At 43.8% G+C, this 22,602-nt stretch overlaps 1 pseudogene; it reads left to right on the forward strand.

The window, feature by feature from the left end:
* The first annotated feature begins 17,299 nt into the window (after window positions 1-17,299).
* On the forward strand, window positions 17,300-17,417 carry LOC115529016 (uncharacterized; annotated as a pseudogene).
* Window positions 17,418-22,602: the final 5,185 nt, after the last annotated feature.

Below are 22,602 nucleotides of genomic sequence, written 5' to 3' on the forward strand. Positions count from 1 at the left end.
ATTTAAGACTTGCCCCAACTCTGAGCACCTTTAAAACAAGACTGAAGACTTTTATGTTTGCTATAGCTTTCTGCTAAAATCTTAAATACATTGCACTTTCTAAAAAACTTTTTTAACTTTGCCTTTATTTTCTATTTTAATACTAAAATGCCTTTTTCTATTTTACCCATTTCTTTGCATATGTTTCTCTTTTACTTATCTATTATTTTATTGTATGACAACGTTTATATGTGAATCACTTTGAGTCTGCCTTGTGTATGAAAAGTGCTATATAAATAAAGTTGCCTTGCCTTACGCGATTGTGAGTTATTATTACCTTTGTGACCTGATGCTCTTTGGGAATGACAATTGGATGTTTAAGTGAATCTGAGAGAAGAATGGCAGAGTCTTCCTACCACCTTCACAACACTGTCTGTGTTGATAAAGACATCAAGTCGGTAGTTTGTTGCTTTTAGTCAATTGATTTCCTTTCTTTAACTGTTAAATTTCTTAAGGTACGGCCACACCAACCGCGTTGCTCACGTTAGGGGCGTTGAAAATCTGCATTTTTGCATAGGGAACCATTGGTCTAGGCGCGGTACATTTCTAGCGAGAAATGTGCATTTTACTTTCATAATGTTCGCTCGGTGAATGTGAAGGATGTTTGGTTTGATAGTTATGACGAAGAGGGAACGCTCCATTCACTTGCATGGACAGAGTCTCTGGTTGCTAAGCAACCTCAACGTCTTGGCGGACTATATCTCTGCTGATCAACACTGCGAATGCTGGAAACACACCAGACACACCATGTGAAGTTATTTAACCCGATTATTGTTATTTATATCCGAGATTATTTAATCTAACCCGATCTAAACCCTATCATGCACCCAAACACGGCGGCATTTGGGTTTCCTACCTCGGACTCCTGCGCAGCCACGGCCGACATCTTTCTTTATTCTGGGTGGAAATAGTTACATAGTTACGCCATTAAATGCGTTTATGGAAACATTTTTAGCGAGAAATGTGCATTTTACTTTCATAGTGTTCGCTCAGTGAATGTGAAGGATGTTTGGTTTGATAGTTATGACGAAGAGGGAACGCTCCGTTCACTTGCATGGACATGGACTCATCTAGCTGCGTTGGTGCGTTGGAAGCGTTGAACCACCACACACTGGTCAAGCGTCAGGTTAGGCGCGGTACTCGCGTTGTCCAACGCGAGTAACGCGGTTGGTGTGGCCGCACCATTACTCATATGCTTGACTCTGCAGATCTCTCATTATGACACATTCTGCATCTTTCTGTTAATTTACTGTTGAGAGAGCTTTTGACTTGATTTGTTTAGCCCGTCTCACAAGGCGGACCACTCCTTTAATGGCTCTGCTCCATGATGAGAATTTGCACAAGCGATCTGCAATGCTGAATGGTTTTTGAGCTTTTCTTATCTCTGGATCTCCTATCGCCAGGTCTGGTATCACATTTTCTGTTGAGGGTACTGTACTTTCCCACAGGAACATGGGACCAGAGAACCAGTCAGATTTGAGGAGCTCATTCACTGTTCGTCCGCGGTATGCTCCGTCGGCTGGATTCTTATCCGTGGGCACAAATTGCCATTGCTGGGGGGTTGTGCTATTGCGGATCTTCTGCACCTTGTTAGCGACAAATGTGTGAAAGCACCTTGATTCATTGTTAATGTAGCTTAACACTACTTTGGAGTCTGTCCAGAGGTACTCTTTTGCATTAGCACAGCCACGCTCTTCTCTGAGCAAGTTGCTGACAGTAACTGAGACTACTGCCGCTGTCAATTCAGGCCTTGGTATTGTCATTAGCTTTGTGGGAGAGACAAGAGCCTTTTCTATCACGAGAGAGCAGTGAATCTCTCCTCCTTTGTTCTTGACTCTCAGATAAGAGCACTGTCCATATCCACTGGTGCTCGCAAAGTGGTGTAATTCTGTTTCAATGTCTTCTCCAAAGCCTCCGGGTACATAACATCAAGCTATATTTATCTTTTCCAGGTTTGCGAAGTCATGGCGCCAGCTCTCCCACCGTGGCCTCAGCATTTCAGGCAGAGCCGTCCCATCCGACACCTTGACGGCACATCTCTTGCAGGATCTTCTTCCCGGTAAGGACAGACGGCGCCAGAAAGCCAAGAGGATCATATATGGAGGCGACAGTAGACAATATGCCTCTACGTGTCCCTGGTTGGTTTGCCAAAGTGTTGTGGAATCTGAAACTATCCCCGTCTATGCTCCATTGGATTCCCAGGGCTCGCTATATTTGTGTGTCGGTGAAAGTCAAATCCTTTGTCTTTGTGTCTGTTGGTCGCTCTGAAGAGGGTATGCTCTTTCAACACATTCTCACTCCAAGCGCGTCGATTTTTGACGAACGGTGGGTGACTTTGGCTTCAGTTTCTGACGGAAAAGGGTACCCTTGTGCTTATTTTTTCGACGCATGGGTTTTTTAACTCGTTACAATGTAACCCCTTCACGGGGGACCCGATGGCTGCACATAGAGACGCTATGAGCAATCATCCCATTGGCTAACGGAGGACCTTGCGCTTCTTTTTTCGACGCAGGGGGTTTTCCACTCATTGCAATGTAATCCCTCCACGACAATATATGAAGCTATGAGCATTCATCCCATTGGCTAACAGAAGAGCCGATGGCTGCACATAGAGACGCTATGAGCATTCATCCCATTGGCTAACGGAGGACCATGTGCTTCTTTTTTCGACGCATGGGGTTTTCCACTCATTGCAATGTAATCCCTCCACGGCAATATATGAAGCTATGAGCATTCAACCCATTGGCTAACGGAAGACCCGATGGCTGGACATTAACGGCGATTTTACGGTGAAATCTGTGACATTCCTCAACACAACTACACCAACGTGTCCTCGTTAATTACACAACATGTATGGGTTAAGTTTATGGGCATCAGTTGTCCTGTTTTGTGCTTTGATTGAGAGAAACAATCGTTTTTTTGATCAGTGTTGGGTAGCTGAGGTCGTTGTTATAGAGACCACGTCCGTCCGTTTTTTTGACAACTGACAGAGCAACCCTTTCTCATCAAAATTACGTAACCAGAGAACTATTCGGCATTCTCAATTACGTTTGTTTGAAAAAAACGTATTTTGTCCTTGATTACGTTTTATTGAACATAACGTAAATACAAATTCGTTCTCAGCCTATTTTTTGCCATTTATTTACCGTGTTACTATGGCAGAATAAAGAATAAATTCATGCATTATAATTCAACTTGAATATGTTAAGTGTCCTTGAGTGCTATGAAAGGCGCCCTCAAATAAAATTTATTATTATTATTATTATTATTATTATGTGTTTTTACAGTACAGAGTGGCGGAGGGATGACGTGTGTTGGCCAACCCGGAAGTGAGCGTCGCCCTGGGTTCCCTTGACAACAAGCCAACGGGTTTTTCCATTGGATTTTGGATGATTGCAGAAAATTGTGCATTTTTGAAGCACCTCCTCAAAAACTGAAAATAAATAAAATAACGGTGCTCCAAATATCGAAATGTAAACCAATGCATTCTGAATGGGAGTGTTTCTCTGATTTTTCCATGCTACACAGACCGAAATGTAAACCCATGCAAATAAAGGCTCCATGGTCATAATAATTTAAATAGAATTAATCTCCTGAGTGTGTAGGATATATATTCTATTCCAATGGGGCTGCCTTCACGCCACTTGACTGTCATGGTTGCTATGGTGGTTGCTATCGACCGCCTCCTCTAATCCTTACATGGCTCTAAAAACCACGCGGCAAAGGAGCTGCTGTCAATTGTGTTGTTTTTGTCGTAAACTAGGGTCCGATGGTTAAAAAATAAACAGATATTCCAAGGTATCCTTAAAAGGCACGTTGGATGTTTTTATTTTATATGTGTGAGAGGTCAGTCCTCCTTCTGAGTTTGCTTCCTATTTATGTCTAGCGTACACCCCTACTGTCCACAAGCACCCCCCCTGCCCCTCCTCACAGGGATTTGGAGAATTGTTGCCACGTCCCAGTGGTGGTGGTATCATTTATATGAAAGAGGGCATTGAATTATACTACAATGATCAATTAGGAGGCCAAAGCCCTAAAGGAAGTGATACAATAGGTGACTGGGGTCTCTTATATATCAAAGGGGGTCTCGGACGCATACGCATCAACCTGTGGCTCCAGCCCTACAGGAAATGACTCAGCAAGTGCTCCATCTCGTTGCACCTCACCCAGCGGCTCGCTTGCAAGATTTTGGCCTGAAGTTCTTCCCAGACCTACACCCTAGCAATCCCACATGCATATCTGAGAATCAGGCCTCTCTTTAATAATGACGTTATGAGAGAAATACACATTCACTTTTTGTTATCTCATAAGCGGCGTGGTGCCGGCTCCTTTTGACCCCAGTCTTCAAAAACGTGGCCACAGGCCAGCTGTGTCTGCACACCTTAAGCCACAAATGTACACCTCCATCCCACAAAAAATGGGGACCCCGAGGGCAGGAATTCTAGGGCCTAACTGGGACCCCCGCACCGAAACTTGGCCCCGTCGGACCCCGAGGGCAGGCCCCCCCTTCCTGCCCTCGGGGTCCGACCGGGCCAAGAATAAGGTATTCAAATTTCAGGGCGGCAGGACCTTCCTATCTCAAAAACTGTTTTTCCACCACATTCTGAATCATGAGGTCTTGCAGGCAACACTTCTGAGGATCTTTGTCCAAATAACTTTTTTTCTCTAAGGGCTAGAACTCCAAATCCCAATGTCATCATTTTAGCATCCCTAGCTATCTCGAAAAGGCCGGAAAAGGGGCGTGACCTCAAACACTAGAGTAAATGTACAAAAGACAGAGGTTAGTGGGATGGAGGTGTACATTTGTGGCTTGAGGTGTGCAGACAGACACAGCTGGCCTGTGGCCACGCTTTTGAAGTCTGGGGTCAAAAGCTCAAAAGGAGCCAGCACAACGCCGCTTATGAGATAACAAAAAGTTAATGTGTATTTCTCTCATAACTTTTTGTCATTATTAACGAGAGGCCTGATTCTCAGATATGCATGTTGGATGGCTAGGGTGTAGGTCTGGGAAGAACTTCAGGCCAAAATCTTGAAAGCGAGCCGCTGGGTGAGGTGCAACGAGATGGAGCACTTGCTGAGTCATTTCCTGTAGGCCACAGGATGATGCGTATACGTCCTTTGAGACCCCCTTTGATATATAAGAGACCCCAAGGTATGGCTTACTCAGTCACCTATTGCATTACTTCCTTTAGGGCTTCGGCCTCCTAATTGATCATTGTAGTATAATTGAATGCCCTCTTTCATATATATGATACCACCACCACTGGGACGTGGCAACAATTCTCCAAATCCATATGGGGAGGGGCGGGGGGTTGCTTGTGGACAGTAGGGGTGTACACTAGACATAAATAGGAAGCAAACTCAGAAGGAGGACTGACCTCTCACACATATTTAATTAATTGTTTCAAATAACCCTGCCTCGTTAAATCAATGAGCTTGGTGTTTTGCTTTCAAAAATAGGTGATAGGCGAAGTCTAAACTGCAGAAAATAAAAACATCCAACGTGCCTTTTAAGGATACCTTGGAATATCTGTCTATTTTTTAATCTGACCCTAGTTTACGACAAAAACAACATAATTGACGGCAGCTCCTTTGCCGCGTGGTTTTTAGAGCCATGTAAGGATTAGAGGGGGCGGTCGATAGCAACCACCATAGCAACCATGACAGTCAAGTGACATGAACGCAGCCCCGTTGGGAAAAAATAGAATACATAAAATGCTTTTATGGAAACATTTTTAGCGAGAAATGTGCATTTTACTTTCATAATGTTCGCTCGGTGAATGTGAAGGATGTTTGGTTTGATAGTTATGACGAAGGGGGAACGCTCCGTTCACTTGCATGGACAGAGTCTCTGGTTACTAAGCAACCTCAACGTCTTGGCGGACTATATATCTGCTGATCAACACTACGAATGCTGGAAACACACCAGACACACCATGTGAAGTTATTTAACCCGATTATTGTTATTTATATCCGAGATTATTTAATCTAACCCGATCTAAACTCTATCACCCAAACACGGCGGCGTTTGGGTTTCCTACCTCGGACTCCAGCGCAGCCATGTCCATGGCAGCCACGGCCGGCAACTTTCTTTATTCTGGGTGGAAATAGTAACATAGTTACGCCATTAAATGCTTTTATGGAAACATTTTTAGCGAGAAATGTGCATTTTACTTTCATAATGTTCGCTCGGTGAATGTGAAGGATGTTTGGTTTGATAGTTATGACGAAGAGGGAACGCTCCGTTCACTTGCATGGACAGAGTCTCTGGTTACTAAGCAACCTCAACGTCTTGGCGGACTATATATCTGCTGATCAACACTACGAATGCTGGAAACACACCAGACACACCATGTGAAGTTATTTAACCCGATTATTGTTATTTATATCCGAGATTATTTAATCTAACCCGATCTAAACTCTATCACCCAAACACAGCGGCGTTTGGGTTTCCTACCTCGGCTCGGACTCCAGCGCAGCCACGGCCGACAACTTTCTTTATTCTGGTTGGAAATAGTAACATAGTTACGCCATTAAATGCGTTTATGGAAACATTTTTAGCGAGAAATGTGCATTTTACTTTCGTAATGTTCGCTCGGTGAATGTGAAGGATGTTTGGTTTGATAGTTATGACGAAGAGGGAACGCTCCGTTCACTTGCATGGACATGGACTCATCTAGGCGCGTTAGGAGCGTAGGCGCGTTAGGAGCGTATGCGTAGGACCATTTTTGACACAAAATGGTCAAGCAACATTTTAGGTGCGTTACGCGCGTAAATCTTTACGCGTGTACGCGTCTGGTGTGTTCGTACCATAACGCGTGTACGCGTCTCATACGCGCGTAAACCAATGGTTCCCTATGGAAAAATTGCCGATTTTATACGCGTGATACGCGGGTAACGCTTTTGGTGTGGCCGTACCTTTACGGCCGCGGAATGCCTGCGACTTCTGCCCTGCGTGCATTTCCACCGGGCCAATGCAGAGCAGCGGAGCTCTGCCTTGCGAGCCAGCCGTATTCACGCGAGATCACGCGATAATCCTAAACCTAATGTAGGCCTACTCACCTCCCACTCCCAAAACTACTGCAATTAAATGCCACACTTTGTCCTTCCGGCCATTGTCCTTATAAAAAGGATGATTTGGTACATAAATGACTTCATGTTGATGAACTTCGACAATGAGTCTCTCGTCGTCCATGTTGCCGACCCTCTGAGACCCTTTGATTGATTGACTGCTGACCTGGTGCCACCGGTCATGACGTAATAATGCTGATGTGAAGTTGTGATAGGCTACTTGAGCTGAGTATTGTGTTTTATTTTGAAAATTGACCGGAGGCTCCATGTCTTTTACTTTTTCACTTCCTGCCCGGCTCGATCTGCTCTGTTGAAAATGACGCGGTTCAGCAACGGCTTGTGTCAAAAATAGAAGTGCTACGGAATGATAACGCTGCGGCGCTGTGAGCCGCTTCTGGGACGCTGCTGAGACGTTCCGCAGCGAGCCCGGTGGAAATGGTCGCATTGATTAGAGTGGAAGCTATCTGCTGCGGTGACCGCGGCCAAGACGTGCCGCAGCCGTAATGGGCCGTAACGCATCCGGTGGAATCGGGCCATTAGGGTTTTAGTGTGTTAGAGGCAGAGGCAGGGTGGCCATCGGGACGATCGGGAGATTTCCCGGTCGGCCGGCCGACCAGCCGGCCAGTGAGGTCAGGTGGACCGGCCCACAATTGTTGTGAGCGGCCTGCGAAGTCAGTTGGACCGGCTGGCAAATATCGTAAGCGGCCGCGAGGCGTCTGCAAGCCGGCCCTGAGCATAATTTATACGCCACACAAAAATATATCCCCGAAATATATATAAACTTAGTAACATCCAACCAATTTTTATACCTCTTGCTTACTCTCTATGTCTCATTCATGTTTTTTTTATATATATATATTTTTTTACATCATTTAATTCATTCACTTCATTATTCAGGCGTTACAGAACTTTCATGGCCATAAATAAAAAATACTAACTAAAGTTTACTTTAATTCTTTGTTCTTGAATTGACGTAGAATGGAGCAAAGACGTTGATCCAATAAACAGCTTGCAGGTCAAGTCCAATTTTGGAAATGCAGGGGGATACATGAGCGGCCCCACGTCTAATGGCATGACCTTAAAGACGCGTTAGACAGAGAAGGCGAGCAAGTTCGTGGTTGCTTGCTTTTGCTTGTTGTGGCACTCATGGAAGGCAAGGAGAGAAAGGAGAAAGGAGGGTCTGAAAAGGCCAGAACAAAGAAGAAGCGGATGCTGGAGGGGGATGCATCTAAGTGCTCAAAAATAGTCAGGGATTAACGAGTTGTGCAGGTGAATTGACAGAAAAACTCCATCATTGACGTTATGGCTAGGCGGGAGCTAGCACAAGCTGCTAGTCAAACGTGTATGTGCTGTCTGGTATATTTCAGACGGATTAATGACTTAACTGATCTTTCTCTTTTAATGGCTGGAGAATATGTTTTGGAACATGTAGTAGGGTTGCCGCGGTGTGGACATTTTCAGACTGATTAATACACTCGTGTCAACACCGGTATTACCGAGTATACCGTACTCGGTAATACCGGTGTACCGTAGCAGCACACCTCTCCCAAGTGGCCAGACTGGCCACACTCACACTGGCAGATTTGAGCACGGTTAGGTGTGAAAACGGCCACGGCCAGATGGCCTAGTGTGAGTGCACCCTAAGGGACAATGCTCAGAACGCCGTTCATTATCGGGAGAATAACCCCCCACAGGGCCCCGGAAGGGCATTATTTCGATAATGACCTGCGACTATGGAGTTAGAATCATGCCAAAACCCCACACACACGCAAAACGTGTTTTGCTCACGCACAACGATTCCCACACACAAAACGTGTTTTACTCACGCACAATGATTCGCACACACGCTCAGTGTAGTTTGCAAATACAAAACATCATTCACAAACTAATGCATTTTACTTTAAAAACAAATACAGTATGTTTTGTTTTTAATTAGTGCCAAAAGTCACGTGACAAACAAATGTCCTGTGATTCACACTACACAACAGCAGGTGGCGAACCGCACAGATTCCATACGGTTTCCGTGCGGTTTAGCACTTTTACCGCGGCATTCTAGGGCCAGTCAGTGGCCTTCTTGGCTTTCCATAGAATCCACACACGGTTGGCTGGCATCAAATAAAGATTTTGGGGAGAAAAAAAAATCGCCCTGGCGGTGTTAAACTGACTAAACTCAACTGCGCCACCTGCTGTTGTGTAGTGTGAATCACAGGACATTTGTTTGTCACGTGATTTTTGCCACAAATTTGCCGACTTGCTGATCCACGCCAAAATGCCTTCCAATCCACGCACAGCTTTCAGTGTTCCGTACTTGTAGAATTGATTTGTGTACTTGAAGGATTTTTTTTTGTACTTGAAAGATTTTAGTTTGTACTTGAAAGATTTTAGTTTGTACTATGTGTAAAACATACTGTATTTGTTTCTGAAGCAAAATGCATTAGTTTGTGAATGATGTTTTCTATTTGCAAACTACACTGAGCGTGTGTGTGAATCCTTGTGCGTGAGTAAAACACGTTTTGTGTGTGTGTAAATCGTTGTGCATAAGCAAAACACGTTTTGCGTGTGTGCAGGGTTTTGGCATGATTCTAACTCCATATGCAACGTTCTATAGATTTTTCCACATATTACACGGCTACTTGCCAAAACAAAAAAATATCTACACACGGTGTGTCTTTTTACAATTACCATTTGTACTGTTGATCAGCAGAGAAATAGTCCGCCAAAGACATTGACATCGCTTAGCAACCGGACACCCTGGGGTTGATAAATGATCGGACTAGTGATCGGAGGGGCAAGTAAAAGCAACGACGGACCAATTGCGAACTACTACAGCTGCTGATGCCATCTCTCTAAGTTGAAAAGTAGCCGCACCCACCCCAAACCAATCGGAATAAGTGTATAAATGTTGACTATAGCGGTATACACCACCTCTTCTGTTCGGCATGGAATTCTATTCCGATCAGAGAATTGTATTCCGATTGAGGTGTATATATGATGACAATACGTTTTTGCAATTTAGTATACTTTTTCTGAGTAGGCCTACACTGAAATACAGCTTAAATTAACTCACATTAAAGTAAAGTTTATGGAAGGATACTTAAATACACTACTAATAAAGTGAAATTAAAGGCCCACTATGCAACTTTTTTAGCCAAAATTACATTAAGTATGCAGGTTGAGAGTTATGCTGATGGTTCTGCATCCATTTCTGGGTTGATTGGTGGGTGTGTCATTTACCCATGTCGCCTCTCCAGTGAAAAAGCGCATATGCAACTTGATCTGTTCGGACCGACACAATCCGGATGTGACGCAGCGGAAGTATCCTCAAAAATGTAGTCAGATTGTAGTTTCGAAAATGCTTTACGGCACAGACACACCCCCAAACATGGCACCGGCTAGATATAAACAGCCAGTTGCGAGGCAATTGTTGTCCGAGGTAGGAAACCCAAACGCCGCCGTGTTTGGGTGCATGATAGAGTTTAGATCGGGTTAGATTAAATAATCTCGGATATAAATAACGATCTCATCTCATCGTCATCCGTTTATCCGGGGTCGGGTCGCGGGGGGAGCAGCTCAAGCAGGGGGCTCCAGACTTCCCTTTCCCGGGCCACATTGACTAGCTCTGACGGGGGGATCCCGAGGCGTTCCCAGGCCAGTGTTGAGATATAATCTCTCCACCTAGTCCTGGGTCTTCCCCGAGGTCTCCTCCCCAATGGACGTGCCCGAAACACCTCCAAAGGGAGGCGCCCAGTAGGCATCCTTGCCAGATGCCCGAACCACCTCAGCTGACTCCTTTCTAACTAAAGGAGCAGCGGCTCTAATCCGAGTTCCTCACGGATTACTGAGCTTCTCACCCTATCCCGAGACGCCAGCCACCCTTCTGAGAAAACTCATCTCGGCCGCTTTTACCCGCGATCTCGTCCTTTCGGTCATCACCCAACCCTCATGACCATAGGTGAGGATAGGAACGAAGATCGACCGGTAGATCGAGAGCTTTGCCTTGCGGCTCAGCTCTCTTTTCGTAACAACGGTGCGGTAAAGCGAACGCAATACCGCCCCGGCTGCTCTGATTCTCCGGCCAATCTCACGCTCCATAGTACCCTCACTCGCGAACAAGACCCCGAGGTACTTGAACTCCTTCACTTGGGCTAAGGACTCATAAATAACGATAATCGGGTTAAATAACTTCACATGGTGTGTCTGGTGTGTTTCCAGCATTCGTAGTGTTGATCAGCAGAGAAATAGGCCGCCAAGACGTTGAGGTTGCTTAGCAGCCAGAGACTCTGTCCATGCAAGTGAACGGAGCGTTCACTCTTCGTCATAACTATCAAACCAAACGTCCTTCACATTCACCGAGCGAACATTATGAAAGTAAAATGCACATTTCTCGCTAAAAATGTTTCCATAAACGCATTTAATGGCGTAACTATGTTACTATTTCCACCCAGAAAAAAGAAAGATGTCGGCCGTATGCTTCTGTGCAAGGGTCACTACTATGGTCACTACAGTAACGAATTGCTTTACGGCACAGACCCACAAACACGGAACCGGCTCGATATAAACACAAGTAACTAATGGATTGTTATATTCATCATAGATCAGCCGACTAAAAAGAGACAGAGAAACCCAATGTCGGAGGAACAGAAGAAGAGAAAAGGGAGACAGACCGACAGAGAGGCCAGACACGAGTAAACGTTGGGCAAGCTTTTCAGGAATAGCGTGAACTGAAAGAAAAAGAAGACTGCAAATCAGACGCCGACTCGGCCGTGTTGCTTTTGAAATTGAAAGTACCCTTGGGTGAACTTTGTCTGCGTAATATTCTTGATTCTGATAGTCTCTGTACACATGTGTTTGCTCAACCATTTTTTTGAGCCCTGTAAAAATTGTTTTCTCGACCGTTTTGTTGTGAGCCCTGTTTGTTTCTAGCTTGCTTGGTTGCAACCATATAAACACCTTTGTTTCCATGGGTGTTTTGCTGTTCGTATGTCTCGTCCCCCAGATACAGACTGAATCCCCGAATCCAGGTTCTTGTTTATTTCGATTATTATGTTGGCCAAACCTCTTACACTGATTGTTCTGTTCAACCTAAGATAAAATAATTATAACCTAGGGTATAAATTCTCCCCGTCAACTATAAAAAATGATGGATTTATGTTTATTGCAATGCAAATACACCATTTTAAAAATGTATAACCTTGCCTACACTTTATGAACATCTATTTCGGACATGGCTCCGCGCATTCGCCGGCTTCTTTGAAAACAAATGCACATGGCTCGCGTAGAAGAGCATGGGGAAGGGACGTCAACGAGTTGTTACGACAGTGTTGTGAAATATCTACTACGAAGCTTTAGGGGGCGCTGTGTAGAGAAATGTGCGTGCCAAAACCAAGAAAACAGCGAAGAAATGCCCGAAGTTCCATAGTGGGCCTTTAAAGTATACTTTAACAAAGCATTTTAATAGTGTATTACAAAAGATTTGGAGCAAAGTGTACTTTTCAGAAGTACACTTAATTACCACTTTTAGTATGTGCAACTTATTATACTTTATCTCAGTACACTGAAATACAGCTTAAAATTAATTTGCATTAAAGTGAACTTTATGGAAATGCACTTAATTACACTTCTAATGAAGTGAAATTAAAGTATACTTTAATAACGCATTTTAATAGTGTATAACAAAGGATTTGAAACTAATGGTACTTTTCAGAAGTACACTAAATTAACACTATTTGCAACTTAGTATACTTTTTCTAAGTACACTGAAATAGTATACAGCTTAAAATCAACTTGCATTACAGTGAACTTTACGGAAGTATACTGAAATACACCTCTAATGAAGTATAATTAAAGTGCACTTCAATAAAGCATTTCAATAATGCATTACAATGGGCTTGAAACTAAGTGTACTTTTCAGAACTACACTACATTACCACTTTAAGTATTTGCAACTTAGTATACTTTTGCTAAATACACTTAAATACAAATTAAAATGAACTTAAATTAAAGTGAACTTTACGGAAGTAAAAAAAATATATATATATATCAGGTAATATTAAAGTACACTTTAATAAAGTATTTTAATAGTGAATTCCAAAAGACTTGGAAATAAGTGTACTTTTCGGAAGTACAATTAGGTACAAATTACAATGCACTTACAATAAAGTACACGCTTTATAAGATCCCACCAAAATCCCACTTTAAGTATTTGCAATTTAGTATACATTTTTAAGTACACTCAGGTACAATTACAGTAGGTACTCTACTTACTCCACTATCCCTTTCTCTCTACTAACTCCCCTATCTCCCTCTATACTAACAATCTCCTATTTCTCTCTCTCTCTACTAACTCCCCTATCTCCCTCTCTCTACTAACCCCCCAATCTCCCTACTATCAGACTTTCCTCTCTCTCGCTCTCTTTAACAACTCTCACTACTACCTTTTCCCCTATCAGTCTTTATCTCTATCGGCTGTAGCTGTAATGTATGACCATGTGCTGTAGCTGAGAGCGAGAGTGGGAGACAGAGACAAACACACAGAAAGAAGGAAAGTGAGCTTTGTGACTGTGTAGGCTCAATTAAACTGACCTTGCAGCTGTGAAAAACCTTACAACATCTCTCTCTCTCTCTCTCTCTCTCTCTCTCTCTCTCTCTCTCTCTCTCTCTCTCTCTCTCTCTCTCTCTCTCTCTCTCAGATATCAGCTTACATGGCCATAAAGTCGAAACTAAGGGGTAAAGTTCCCGGCTTCAACATTGTTCGAGTTACTCTTAAAACCCTGATATTTTGTTCCCTATATGGACGCATATTGTTAGAAATGTACATAAAATGAGTAATGAGATGAGAATACGTTTTCTTGTAGGGCTGTATGTACGACTACTCATCTTCCAATTGTTTAGGACTTATTGGGCAGCCACCCTTTACTGATTGATCCTTTACTTGTACAGCTAAGTTCATCAAAATGTAATGCCTTGTCTGCATTTAAAGTAGGCGGAGATGCATTCTGACAAGGAGAATGTAGGGAGTTATACATTACAATGACCAATTCCGTTTGACCTGATATATCTACAATATACAAGACTTTGTATAGACTTTGAAGATGCTGATACAAACAGCATCTTCATTAGAAAAAACAACAAAACTAAATCAAAAAGATAAAAAAAGATATCGTTGCACTTTAGAATAACTGTCACTTTGAAGCAGTATTAAAGCAGAAGTAAATGGAGAACTTTCCATTAATTGAGGCGTGTGTTCGTGGTCCAGCTCGGATCAGCCAGCCTGGAGCTCCTCTGTACATGGATATCCATCAATAAGCTATTCATGATCAGCCATAAATGATTAATAAGATAAGTCAATAATGTATTATAAGATCATTTATAAAGTGCAAGTTGACATTTACAATGCTTTTTTTTTTACAAACACTTCATAAAGCTGCAAATCATGATAAGTTTAGATAGTTACTGATGTATTTTTTAAATCTTTTGTGTGCGCTTATATAAAGTGAGGACCAACCTTACTTAGCATTCATCAACAACATGCAAAGGCTGATTGATCAGGTAGTTAGAAAGTGTTTAGAAAACGTTATTTGCACGTTGTGAATAGTTTGTAAATGTTCAATGTATGCTATATAAATGATTTTATAAACCATTTACTCTTAACTTAATAATATTAGCTATGACGAATTGCTTACAAAGGATTTTTCATGGAGAAGAAATGATTTATAAAGGGGGATTCCCCTATGAGTTCAATATTTAATGCTTCATTATTAATGCTTAAAAGTTGCAGTTATTCTAAAGTGGTACAAAAAAAGTTTAAACATCGATAATCATCCATCAGCCGAAGGCAGTGATCACAGATATATATATATTTATAGATTGACTGAGTGACCGGGCGATCAATGTAAGGCAGAACAGTCCATACATATGTTGGGGAGGAATGGGGTACAGGGACAGCATTGCAAAGTGTATATCTGGGCGGGCCCATGGGCCACATACCTTGGTGACCTTGGGTGTCTTGAAAGGCGCCTCTAAATTAAATGTATTATTATTATTATTATTATACCTGAGTAACAAGAGAAACACAGCTGATTTAAAACATGTTCAGATGTGGTGTTTCAGGTTTGCCACAATTACCATGTGTGTGTGTATGTGTTTCTTATTGTATGATGTGACAAGCCTCATGTGACAACATTCTACAAGAAAAGGAAACACCATTTGACTAGGACAAATCTCGAGGGGCTGAACTGACAAATAGCGATGATTTGAAAAGTTTATGACTCAACTGCCAAATGTGGGTGGAGATCTATCGGATTGATTCCTGATTAGTGTGTTACTGAGCCGGGCAGAGATAATTACATGTTTGTCGCATGTTTGTGTTTTGACCGCTTCACAATGGAAGCTTAGACGCTTTGAGGGTGGTTGGGGGTGTGGGGGGGGCTTCTATGAAGAATGTCATTCAAAGAGAAATAAATATCCCTGTCAACAGCAGAGGAGCTATCCACAAGGAGCCAAGTCAGAAACGCCATTATTACAGAAGTGCATGGTAGGGACTTTAAATGAGACACATGAAAACCCTCTGTTTAGAAGAAATAGGTTTCAAGGGTAGGGACAGTATGGGCGACTAAGGGTTTAAATAGTATTGGGACAGTAAAGGAGACTCAGGGTTTAAATGGTGGGGACAGTATAGGTCACTAAGGGTGCAAATAGTATAGGGACAGTACAGGAGACTTATTGTTTAAATTGTATAGGGACAGTATAGGTGACAAAGGTTTAAATGCTGGGGACAGTATAGGTGACTTAAATGGCAACTACAGTAGATGATATAGTGTTCAATGGTTAAAGGACAGACTTTGTCCTTTAGCAACAAATGTATCTCAAGGCATCCATATCAGTCAGCACATAGAGAGACATAATACATAAAACAAGGCGCCAGTTTGACTACATGCTAATAAGAAACATTTAAATTCCATATTCTAGACACTCAGATTTGTGGATAGGATTTTGTCATTTCCTTGTGTGTTTTGAGGATCTGTCTCCATTGCATTATGCCCCCCCCAGCGGGTGCTGCCAGTTGTGTGTCAAACATTGTCAGTGTGGCTGAATTGTCATCATAAAAAAAGGGACATTGATTCTCGACTACCAGATCCTGATATACTGCCTGATTAAAAAGGATCGGTGATCGACGGGGTTTGGCAGTTCCGTTCTGTTTTATTTTTAACCTTTTCTTTCACCACTTTTACTTGCGATTCTCCACTCGTCACTCGTGTGTCTCGCCTTGTGAGTCCGAATGACCCTTTCGTTTGGCCTGGAGTGTGCTCTCTGTCTTCACGTGCGTGACCGTGTAGAGGGGGGCGACAGACTGAAAGGGCTGGCGGGGGGAAAACTAGCATCCAGCGCCAGGCACCTCTTACTGTCACCTCGTGGAGCTGCTCCCAAACTGATGTCACTCGCGGATAAAAGGAAAGGGGAAGGTGATAGGAACAAGAAAAAATAAATATACATGTGTGGCGATGGAGATCTAGTAATAAAGAAAGCCATGGCCAGGTGGAGGGAGAGTGGATGCGAGTAGCACCATGCGTGGAAGGTGGCAGTAGGGAGAGCATGGTGAGACGGTGATGGGTCAAGAGCCAGAGAACCTGTGAGGACCAACGAGGTATCAGCAAATACACAACCTGGTGCGACTGTCGCCATCCGTGGTGCTGGAGTAGACGGCGGTGGTGCTGGAGTAGACAGGGATACTTGGTCTCTATCCTCCCTTCCCTTTCCTCTCTGGCGTCAGTCTCACACTATGCGTTGTTAGGTTTAAACTTAAAAAAGGAAAAATGTTGCTGCTTCTGCAGGCCGTTTGACGTGTGCGTTTTATTAACTCAGACTGCCCCCCCCGATAATGCACAGGAGGGGTTAGGATCAGATGGTAAAATATAAGACCACGAAAACACTTGTGTTTCCCGTCCTCCATTTGTACAAAACAGGTTTGATTCACACCAAGCAGTTCTCCGTGTTTTGCTCGTTGGTCTCATCTGCAAACTCTTTGGCTGTCTGCGTTCCTGCAGCTCCATCCCCAGGCCACATGACCTATAGGGCATACAGGACCTTTAAGGCCTACAGGCAGTACCTATAGGGGCCACAGGCAGGACCCATACTGGCCACAAGACCTATAGGGGCCACAGGACCTATAGGACCTACAGGACCTATAGGGTCTAAGGCCTTACCACCATGGACACGCCCGATCTTGTCTGATCTCGGAAGCTAAGCATGGTCGGGCCTGGTTAGTACTTGCATGGGAGACCCCCTGGGAATACCAGGTGCTGTTAGTGGTGTCGGATGGTGGCCAATAGGTGGCACTCTTCCCTCTGCCCTTAACATCGATCCCGATGCCCCAGTGCAGTGACGGGGACACTGTGCTGTGGAAGGAGACGTAAAACCGAGGTCCTGACTCACTGAGGTCATAAAAGATCCCAGGGCACTTATCGCAAAGAGTAGGGATTTCCCCAGTATCCTGGTCCAACCAGGCTCATTCAATCTGGCCCCCTAATCATCCTCCTGTATAATTGGTTAACTTGTTAATTCCCTCACTCTCCACCTTAAGCTGGTGTGTGGTGAGCGTTCTGGTGCAGATTGGCTACCGTGCATCACCCCAGTGGGTGCTACACACTGGTGGTGGTTAGTGAGGTCCCCCCTTCACTGCAAAGGGTCTTTGAGTGTCTGGAAAAGCGTAATATAAATTCAATCCATTATAGGGGCCACAGGCAGGACCTATAGGGGCCACAGACAGGACCTATAGGGACTACAGGCAGTACCTACAATGTCAGAAAGGACAAAGCCTGGCATTTAATTGCAGTAGTTTTGGGAGTGGAAGGTGAGAACATTAGGTTTAGGATTATCACGTGATCTCGTGTGAATACGGCTGGCTCGCAACGCAGTGCTACGCTGCCGTTACGCGCCCAGTGGAAATGGACGCAGGGCAGAGTTCGCAGCCGTTCTGCGGCACGCACGTCCCCGGTGGAAATCAGGCGTTAGGCGGAGCAATGGCGGAGCCAAGGGGGTGGCCGGGGTGGCACTGGACACCCCGGATATCTTATTGTCCACCCTGTGTGCCACCCTAAAATTTAATTCGCTACCGGCGGTGCCTTTTTCAAATCGACGAGGAAGAGAGAATTTCCCACAGTCATGCGAGAGACTGACCATATTGAAGTAAGTTTTAAGGTTTAGCATTGGGTTTAGGTTTCCTGAACAACTTTTACGAAAGTTGAGTCGCTGTGTAGATGCATATTGTCATATTGGCTCCATAACAGACAGTTAATCAGATAAGATAGATGGGTTCCCCAATTTAAGTTTAAGTTCCCCAAGTCGTAAGTTACAGTATTCAGTGTGTTTAATGTGGGGTAACTAGTACATATGTCAGTGGAGGACAATTCCGATATTTTGAACATTGAGCCCTCTTTCTGGTTTGTCTAGGATGAAATGGAGTGGTTGACACCGAAATTTTGACTATTGGTCCTGTCTCGGGTATTTGGCTCATTTCGAATCACCCCGGCCTGATTCACAATAGCTGGCTACAGGCATTCACAAACCTGTCCTTAAAACAACCCTTAGCGTTCGTTTTCAGAAATGTGCAACACACCGAGTGGTTAGTGGAGTTTGTTGATGTTCCAAATCAAGTATCGTAGCGAAACACAGTTTCTGTCGTGTTTTATTTGGCATTTTGTATATCCATTGATTTCGTTTGGTAGACTCATTGCTCTTTGACCAGAAATGGAAAGGGGGTTTGGCTCCTATTAACTGCCATTAAAATTATAGTGCAGAGAGGTCATTGAGAGTCTGATGAATCACAACAAGGGTACTTTTTTGACAATATTAGAAGTACACAAACCACCAAATCCAGAGCGACGTTCTTGAGGGATTAGCTGAGATGGTACAAAGTGAAATAATAAGAGAAGTAAAAGAAAGTGAAGTTTTTAGTGTAATAGCAGATGAAACCAAAGATTTAAAGATAAAAGAACAAATGTCTGTAGTTATGAGGTACTTTTTAACGGGGCCATCCACCAAAGCTTTTTACACTTTCAGTCATTTGAAAGCTTAGATGCAGCAGGTCTCACAAATATGGTAATCGATGGTCTGGACTACAAAAAAAACCTTGTGGGGCAAGGCTATGATGGTGCATCCGTAATGAGCGCAAAGCATTCTGGTCTGCATGCACGGATTAAAAACAGTGCAAGATTTGCATTTGCAAATCCAGCTCTTTTGACCTAGCAAGGGCTGTGGATCTAGTAGGTGCCCTTACAGACACATTACAGCACTACAGAAGTGAGGGATCCTTTGGAGAACTATGGAAAGAGGTTGAAGAGATTGCAGAGCACTGCAAGTGTACAAACAATGTGTAAAAGACAGTCTAAAACAAGCTCAAGATTTCATGACTCATTGATGATGACTGTAGGACAGAGAAATGATGAAGAAAGTGATGGTGAGAGCTTCCAAAGAGCTATCTTTTATCAGGTGCTTGACTGTCACACAGCTGAGCTGCAGACGCGTTTTTCCAAATAAGAATTTCGAGATAATGCAAGGGGTCCAGTCTCTCAACCCAAAGGGTAAAACATTCTTGAATGAGGAGCCTCTGTTAGCCTTTGCTCAGACCTTTGAGTCAGATTTAGAGGACCTCAAACCTGAGGTTAATCAAACCAAGCGGCTTCTTGATAGTAGAGAGAAAAGTGGAATGGACAGACCGTCTACTCTCCTTGACATTGTTGTGTTTCTAGAACCTTATAAAGAGGTCTTCCATGAGCTATTTCGACTTTGTAAGATTTCTGTTGTCACACTAGTTAGCAGTGTTTCTTGCTAGAGCAGCAGCTTGAAAACTGATTAGAACCCACCTTAGGACAACAATGGCTGATGACAGGTTAAGTCACCTTGGAATTCTCAGTGTTTGGTAAAGGAGGGCACGCTCCCTCAACATGGATGAGTTTGTGAAACATTTTGCCAGTTCTCACCAGAACCACAGAATTATGCTGTTTTAAATCTACCTAGGATCATTTAGCACTTTGGTGGTCCCTCTGGTCATGATTAAAACCTGCACTGTGTACTCTGACATTCTAAAATGATGAATCCAAAGGTTATAGTGTCACACATATTTAATTGGGTCTTGATTAGGCCAATTCCAAAACTAATGGCAAAGAAAAGTTAATATAATATATACAGTATGAGCATAAATATGATAATGCAAGTAAATGTCTGCCATGCACACCCCAAAATTCTGGAAAAAAAAACGTTTTCTAATTGAACCCTTACATAAACATGTCCTGGAAGATAAACACAAGTCAGTGTAAATTGGCTGAGATATAGAGGTTGAAAAGTAATGGGGTTTAAAAAAACATTACCATTCTGTCGCATATGTAACTAACAGGACAACAAATAGGTTACATATGCAACAAAGCCTGTACAATGTATGTAAGCTTGAGTAACAAACAAAAATGCACTTTCTATATGTTAAATAGGGGTTGTGGAGAAATTATATGTTTTTGAATAAAAAAAAAACTTGCAATAATTGTTTAAGTTTGTAATATTGGTGGGCACCACAATTATTTTTGTTTTTCAAGTCCATTTCTGCTTGATAATATTTTTTGCAGGCATACCTTGTGTTTTGAGTCAGACCGAAAAAACATATATTTTTTGACTTGGGGTGGATCAAAGAGGTCTGTACAAGTTGGTTACACCTGTATGTTTTCAGTGTTTTTTTTGTAAATTTACTTCCATAAATAAACTATGCAAATTATATCACACACAAATGCTATCTTATCTCCTTTGTTGCTTGAGCTTTATTTTCTGAAAATATTTTTGGGGAGGTTCAATACTGATAGTGAGTGTGTGTGTGTGTGTGTGTGTGTGTGTGTGTGTGTGTGTGTGTGTGTGTGTGTGTGTGTGTGTGTGTGTGTGTGTGTGTGTGTGTGTGTGTGTGTGTGAGAGCGAAAGAAATTGAGCTGCAGAGACACTGGCTATCCATAGTAGGTTAAATAATTCTAGTGAAGTAACCCTAGTGGACCTCACTACCTGCCACATTGTAGAACTCCAGGTTCTACGTCTAATCAGCAATCATAGGATTCATTCATGCTCCTTAGATGCCATGTTAGGGTTACAAACACATTTTCTGTCATGGTCTATGGCCCTGAAGTAGCCTTGGCCACCCCATGTATAAAACTCTAGTTCCGCCACTGCCAGGGAGGACACGCGGATCAAGACACGCGGATCAAGACACGCGGATCAAGACACGCGGATCAAGACACGCGGAACCAGAGACGCGGATCCATAGACGCGGATCCAGAGACGTGAATCCAGAGACGCGGATCGGAAGAGACCCGGATCCAGGGAGGAGACGCGGATCCAGAGACGCGGATCAGGGGAGGAGACGAGGATCAGGGGAAGAGACGCGGATCCAGGGGAGACACGGGGCTGCAGGTTCGCCCCGCGGGACAGCGAGTCACGTGCGGTCGCTCCCCGCACGAGTGGCGGTCAGATCAGGGCGAGCGCCTGATGGACGAGCTGCTACGGGACAAGAGAACGGGAGGATGAGAGGACCGGAGACGTTACAAATACGTGGATAATCCCTTTTCAGGTTTTCCCCCCATCCTTTTCTCTGTAAAGCCTCCTCCGTGTTTGGGCTGTGATACAGAAGGTCTGGACTCTGGACTGTGAGGTGTTGACCGAAATTACCGTCAGAGCGAAGGGGAAAGAAAGTGCGGGGAAGGGATTCCTATATTTATCCTCACATTATTCCCCCTCATGTGACCGTGTCGAAACGGTCTCGGACATTTGAAGAACAAAGAGGAGAGTTAAAGCTTTCGGCAACAAAGCACGGAATATAAAATAAACTAGAGCCCATTGGTTTCTGATGGAGCGTGGATGATGCGCGTGTTCTGCTCCTGAGCCTCTCAATCTGAAGAGCACCTCGAGGACACCGACGGCGGTCGGCGAGCTCCTTAAAACCGGAGAACCGGCGGGGAACGGAGTCCGGTCTGATTGGAACATTTAGAGCGAACCGACCAAGCCAAGCGTCTCATCCAGCACCCTTCCTGTTGGGGTGGGGAGGGTTAACAACCTCTAGTTTAGTCGTACACTTTGCGACGATCGGGCCCTTAACTGGTTGTTTTTTCTTTAAGTTGTTGATTTAAATAGGGTGCCATTTAAAGCGGGACCTCATTAGAGCACCTCGGCACAGCCCAGCGCGGAGAGGGGATGCGCGCGCGCTCCCCCTGCAGCGCGAAACGGAACCAGTCGAACAGGTTTTGGGAAGCTGCGCACGCGACAAGCCGCCGCTGCCCGGCGATCAGCGAGCGATTCGAAACGTTATTGCACGAATTTGCGGAAGGAGTTCGACTATCGAGACGCGCTGCGTTCTTCTCGTGCACACGGAGGAGTTAACCAGGCGTTATAAAAGCTCCATGACGACCAGGGGAATCTACCGAACAGGATAATCTTTTTCTATTTTTTTTTTCTCTCCCCACCGGTGAG

Source organism: Gadus morhua, chromosome 16 (genome assembly GCF_902167405.1).
Source record: "Gadus morhua chromosome 16, gadMor3.0, whole genome shotgun sequence".
NCBI lineage: Eukaryota > Metazoa > Chordata > Actinopteri > Gadiformes > Gadidae > Gadus > Gadus morhua.